Source organism: Arachis hypogaea, chromosome 3, assembly GCF_003086295.3.
Source record: "Arachis hypogaea cultivar Tifrunner chromosome 3, arahy.Tifrunner.gnm2.J5K5, whole genome shotgun sequence".
In the NCBI taxonomy this organism is placed as follows: domain Eukaryota; kingdom Viridiplantae; phylum Streptophyta; class Magnoliopsida; order Fabales; family Fabaceae; genus Arachis; species Arachis hypogaea.
The window spans coordinates 48,567,254-48,574,647 of NC_092038.1; positions in this window are offsets into that span (position 1 = coordinate 48,567,254).

Genomic DNA, 7,394 nt, shown 5'->3' on the forward strand with positions numbered 1-7,394 from the left:
CTTGAACTTACTAAAAACTACCTAAAAATAATGCCAAAAAGTGTATAAATTATCCGCTCATCAATGTGCAAACATTTACTATTCATTTAACAGCATATATGCATTTATACTTAGCCATAATCATGGCTCTACCGTAATATGACAATAATCCAGCCATCCGGCTCACGGTTAAATCTATAACTAGCCAATTCATAAACAATTCAGCCCATCGGCTCATGGCACATACAGCACTTCCACCGCCATCCTCTGCATCTCATATAATTATCTTTGATCCTCATTGATCATCTATTTTTCCCTTGCTTCCCTCATAAGTTACCACATCCCCTAGCTCATTTTCTCATTGCTAGACATATCATAATGATTTAAGACACAAGTGGTGAGATCGGGGGCTTAGAAGTATAAAATTTGGCTTTTAAAACACAAAAATCAACTTTGGGATGAAAACAGGACCACGCGCACGCGTCCTTCACGGGCACGCGTGGATGGCCTTACAGATCATCAACGCATATGCATCATTCACGCAGAGCGGGGATTGAAAAACATCCAATCGACACGTGCGCACCAGCCACGAGTACCCGTGGGTGCTTTTGTGCCCCACGCACAAAATTGGCACAACTCTCGGGAAGAATGACTGGGCATTGGGTGCAACGCATCGACGCGCCCGCGCTCACCACGCGCACGCGTGGATGGTGCCTTCTTGAAGAACGACGCGTACGCGCCAACTGTGCCTACGTGTGAAGGGTCATTCTGCTAAAAACTTTTCTAAGTTAAAAGCTGCAGAATTCACAGATTCAACCCCCAATCTTCTGACGGACATAATTTCCTCATTTTAAATTGTTTTTTGCCCGTTCTTCCAACGACATGAACATCCCGGATCCAATTTCATTTCTAAACAAATTTGGCACAAAACGGGGATCCGGAGTCCATGTTATGTCCCATAAAAGTATGCCCAAAAACCATATTTTCATACATAACCACAAATGCCATTTTCAAAACAAGCCATTTTCAACCCTTTTCAAAATCAACCAAAACATGCCAATTTCATCCCTTTTTGAAATCAATCAAAATATACCAAAAATAACATCAAGCATCCTTAACTCACACATTAACACCTCACCACAATTCACAAAAATACCATCCCATCATTTTAACCCACTTCACCCAAGTGGCTCAAACTCAAACACATTCACATATCACATACTCTTCCTCATGCTAATTTTTAACAACACCATTTCCAATTAACCATTATTGTACATAACCAATAACATACTCACCATCAACATGGTCATACCCATAATTCAACCTCAACCAATCATCAAGCATATATCACAACATGCATATTTCTCATACATCATACCATTAAGGCATCAATAATCATAATCACATATATGACCACATCATATATCTCAACCATTCAACAAAATCAACAATTCAATGCCTATCCTAGGGCATCTAGCCTAAGTATTTCCCACCATATTACATATTAGATACGAGAAACCGAGACCATACCTTAGTCAATTTCCCAAGCTCAACCAGAGCACTTCCAAACCACTTTTTCTCAAGCTCTCAAGGTCTCAACACCTCCAAGAACAAATTTTTGCATACAAAATCCTCTTCCAAGCTTTCCAAAATCACCAATCAAGCTCCAATACACATATATAAAATGCCTAAGCCGCAATATCATACCAAAACACAAGAACTCAATATCCAAAACCACAAATTCAACATTCTCACTAGGGTTTGAGATATCTCACCTTATCCAAGGACCAAAGAAGTAAGAACAAGCCTTTCCTTCAAGCTAATGTGATCCTATAACACAAGGGAGCTAAAAATCTCAATATTTTTGCTCATGAAACTCAAAATCAAAGCTGGAAATTCGAAGAGCAAACTGTAGCTTACCTCAAGATTGATTGTATGAGTTTTGTAGAGATCTCTACAGTGAACGCGTGGCCGCAAATGGTGCGGTAATCAGAGCTCTAGATCAAAAGTTATGGTGGTTTGAAGATCAAATGGGAGATAGAAGTTTGAGAGAGTGTTCTTCCCCCATTCTTCCCCCTTTCAGCGTGTTTGAGTGATAAGTGAGGAGAGAGAGTGCTGAAATGAGTGTTTTAGGGTTTAGTTATGTTGGGCCAAGGGCCCACTTTGGGTCCAGTTGGCCCAATTTGACCCGTTCGGTCCAATCTTGATCCGATTTCTACAAAATTGGTAACGAAATTCTCGTCTCAATCTCCTCTATCATATTAAGCCATAAAAATCACATTTTCGGCTTTCTAGAATAAATTCTTATTTATGGGTTAATTAGTATACGTTAAAGTTTGACCTGTTTCAAATTTTTTATTGGCCTCCATCCATGCTAAGAATATCATACATTTTCCTTCCTCCTCTTCCACGATTTCTTCAAGGTTGTCATCATCTTTAAAGATGATATTTTGCTCTCCAGACAAATGAAAGGTTAATATCATCACTGAAAGCCACCTCTAATGAATATCATAAGCTAAAGTTCTCCATATAGCCTCACATGCAAACAAATATCTGCAATCATAAAATTGTTTGATCTCATCAATAACCTGAGCATCCTCTCCACTGGAAGCTTCCTTTGTAACTCCAACTGCTACCATGTCTGGACTTTTATTCACGTACTTAAACAAATATTTTATAGCATTTGACTTGTTGCAGTACTCTACATTAACATGCGCTTGATAAGACATTAAGAGATATGCATTGTATGGAACCACATTCCTATTATCCATATGGATTCCTTTCTTCTCAGTAGGAAATTTTAAATAAAATTTTCTAATTAAACGTTCATTGTTCATCAAGATTATAGGAATTTGTTAATTTAAAAATGATTTTATTTAGTTTCGTCATCAATAGTATCAATCCTATTATTTATCGATAAAAATAAATAAAATTAAATGCGATCTAAAAATTAATAACCTTATAAATGATGTAAATTTAGAAAAAAATATTTAAAAAGAGAGAAAAAGATGAAAGTACTTTTATTGTAGAGACAATCTAAAAGATAACAATGTAAATTGAATAAAGAGAAAATTTATAAATATGGCAAATAAAAAAATTTAAATTTAAAAATTGAAACAATTAAGAAGTCATTTAATTATAAATTAGTATTAGAATTTCAAATTTTAAATTTTTAAATAGAATTTCCTAATTAGCTAGTACAGATTATAAATTTTTAAATAAAATTTTTTAATTAATCGTTCGTTGTCCATTAGGAATAGTGAAAATTTGTTAATTTAAAAATAATTTTTTTAGTTTCATCATAAATAGTGTCAATCTTATTATTTGCCGATAAAAATAAATAAAATTAAATACAATCTAAAAATTAATAACCATATAAATTACGTAAATTTAAAAAAAAATATTTAAATTTTTTTAAAATACTAAATTAATTCAATTTTATCGGAACAACATTAGAAATACAATTAAGTATAGAGGAATGTCAAATTAAAATTTTCTTTTAAATAGAATAAATAACATCACATTTTAATAAGATTGGTAATTTTATTTACTTTAATATAATCTTTTGTAACTAGCATATTTGCTTATAAATTATATAAATTTTTGAAAAATATTCTCAAACCCAATTGCTTACTTAAAAATTAAAAAAAATATATTTGAATTTAAATTTAAAATTTTAAACATAATAGTTTAATTAAAAATTAGAATTAGATTTTTTTTTAAAATTACACATTAAAAAATAATAACTAACTTAATTGTATCAACAATAATTTATATGAGAAATTTATAACTTTATAACATTAAATACTAAATCAGAAATTAACAAAATATCAATCGTGTGAATCGAATTGAAAATAAAACCACAGGTAATAACCAAATAACTTCAATTTATATTTAAAAAATTCTAAAATTTCAAACATAAAAATTGAAAAAAACCAAAAGAGAAATAACAACTCAAGAAAAGACAATGTTTTCACCAAAACAAATATATGTTTAGCATTATTCTATTACATAGATTCTAAAAGGGATTTCAAAACATGTGCATCCAAATTCTCAATTTTCATTCTCAATATTGATCTTCTTGCAAGTTGAGGTATCTCCTTCCACCTCCGAATCTTCCGACTCCGAAGATAGTCGCTTGGCTGGTGTATAGTATTTTTCAACACTTCGAATTTATCATTGTCCGCAACTTCATTGGAGAATTCAAGCAACAAATTCTACACAAAATACTACGTTAAATTATAGACTTCCTTCTCACCGTTGATTTTATCTCAATAATTTTTTTTAAATAAAATTAAGCTCTAACTTTGAAAAAACAAATAAACAAAAAAGTCATTTTTTGAACAAATACATTAACACCTTCTACTTCCTCCCCTTCAATGATTGAGGATGCCTTTGAAATTGGAAGCAAACTACGAGTGCATTCAATATCATAAAATTATAATTAGTTATTAATTATTATTTATAAATTAGATACTACTAATGACCAAGGAAGAAAAAAATAAATTAATTTTTAATAGAAAGTACACTTATAACTGTACTCACAATTTGAATAGGGTGAGCCTTTTTTAATTTATTTATGAGGTCCAAATTATCAGTCATCTTCTTAACTTTATAAGAAGGTGAAAATGTGGATTATCAGATATTTGAACTTCAACGATGAAGAAGAATGTCTTATCAATTAGGTTGAGTAAAAGTGTAGATGTATCCGATAGATCTTCTTTCTGCAGGGTATCATATAATATATTAATAATAAATAATATAAAAATTACCATTAAAAATCTTTTCACTAATATTTTTAGAAATAAATATTGGTTAGAACTTACCAATAGGAGTGGATCAAGTATCTCTATACAACTCTTTTTTAAAACTCGTTTTGCCTCCTTGTCAAAGATTACGAAACATGCATAGTCGGAGTCATCAATGACACTAAACTTTATTCGGTACTTGCTTAATTAAAGAAAAAATAACATAAAAAAAAGTTAAATATAGACTTATTCAATATTTAATCGATTGTCATTAGACTTTAAATTTAAAAAATAAATAAATAAACTTGGAGTTATAAATAAAAGGAGACAGACACAACTTAAACATTTGAAAGTTTTTAGACATTGGCCGTACCACTCGTCTGGAGTATCCATAATATGACTTATAGTAGTCAAGATAACACAAACAACATTCTGAAAAAAAAAATTTAATGATTTAAATCTCCTAAATTTGGTGAGTTTTTAAATCTAAAAGATATACCTAAATAAATAAGATGAATAAACAAAAATAATCTATGTGCAACGAATTTAAATTATTTTTTTCCTCAAATTTTTTTCAGAAAAAAAATTACCGTATCTAATTCTTTTAATTGCTCAATGATTTTGCCTTGATAAACTTTTAAGAATGCAGCCTCATTTGAAATTCCGCTGTTGTTACCCCTAGGTTCTTCAAATCTTACAAAACTAGATAAATCAAACAAAAAAAACTATGTTAAATAACACACACATGGTATTAAACTAAAGAATTATATATATATATATATATATATATATATATATATATATATATATATATCTTAAAATTGAATGACATTTGCATCTTCAAAGAATGTAGGATTGATTTCTGCAATTTTGTGAATAGCATCTATTGAAATAAATAGAGAAATTTTAAATTTTGGATATATGTAAAGAAAGGGATTGATGTACTTTAAATTGTGGTGCTATACATATCTCATAACTTATACTTTTATAGTTGACTCATAGCTAATATTTTTTAAATTTGATTGACTTTAATTTAAATTTAAATTGAGATTTACAGATAAAGTAAATAAATATATTAACAATTTTTAAAATTCTAAATTAACGTAAATATATATATAAAAGGATGTAGTTGCAATTTAAAAAAAAAATTAACAAAATTTTAAAAAATAGTGTTAGAAAGAATCAATAAATATATAAAGAATAGTGTTAAAATTTAAAAAATAACAACCTAAGTAAAACAATTTAAAATTTAAAAAATAACAACTGAAATAAAACAATTCGGATAAAGTAAATAAATATATTAACAATTTTTAAAATTCTAAATTAACGTAAATATATGTAAAAGGACGTATGTAGATGCAATTTTTTTAAAAGATCAACAAAATTTTAAAAAATAATGATAAAAAGAATCAACAAATTTTTAAAAAATAGTGTTAAAATTTAAAAAATAACAACCTAAGTAAAATAATCTAAAATTTAAAAAACAACCTAAATAAAATAATTTAAAATTTAAAAAATAAGAACCTAAGTAAAACAATCTAAACAAATAGTTTAAAATTTGAAAATAACAACCTAGGCAAATAATAATTTATAATTTATAAATACAATTCTAAAAATTTTTAGTGATGACACGTAAGCAAATAAGCTCCAAGACTTAACGTATGAGCGTCACGTCACTATATAAATTCTCCATTTGTATTACTATAAAGATAAAGATAAAGATAAAAATAAAGATGATAAAGATAAAAATAAAAATGTAGTGCAGTCATACAATTTAAAAACTATATCACAAAATTATCCTTTATATGGTAATAATTATTCTCTTATCTTAATAATTATTTTATTACTTTTAAAATTTCTCATCATCCTCAATCAATTTAGGGTCTAACTAATATCACCGGAAAAAATATAGTAACGCTGGATTGATTTGCTAAATGAAAACTTATCTCTAGAACATTTTAGAAAAATGAATACTTATTTTAAATTATAGAAAATACTAATTAATAAGTATGTAATAACTTTATTGTCTTATAGTTTTTTAGAAAAAAAAAAACATAAAGAATTAATTAGAAGTGTAGTTAATTTGAACTAATTTTTTAAATTTTAAAATATTTTTAAATTTCAAAACATAGGCGTCTGATATTTATACTGGACACATTAATTTTTTTTGTTGTTTTTTTTCTTTTCTTTCTTTGATTTTTTTATTTTTCTTTTTTTTCTCTATTTCTTCTTCTTTGCCAAATTTATCCTCTGCTGTATAAATGTAAGATCGCACCACAACATTCTTCTGCCATTCACACACCCATCGCGAACAAAAAAATGCCGCACCACAACCTCCTTTTGCCGACCGCCATCGCTCCCTTTAAGCGAGTGTAGCATCTCCGACCACCGCAACTGAGTTGCCCCGTCAACCACCCTTTGAGCAGCAGCATCTTCTGTTTGGATGTTTTCTCGCATAAGTTTCGGATGTTTTTTTATATTTTTTATGTTTTTTGTTTTTGGGATTTGGATGATTTTCTAATAGTTTAAGATATTTCTTGCTTAGTTTTTGGATATTATTTTTTCAATTTTTTTATGTTTCATTTTATTAAGTTTTGAAATTTGTAAATAATTATTTTTATTAGGTTTTGGATATTTTTTTTATTAAGAATTTGTAAAATATTTTTG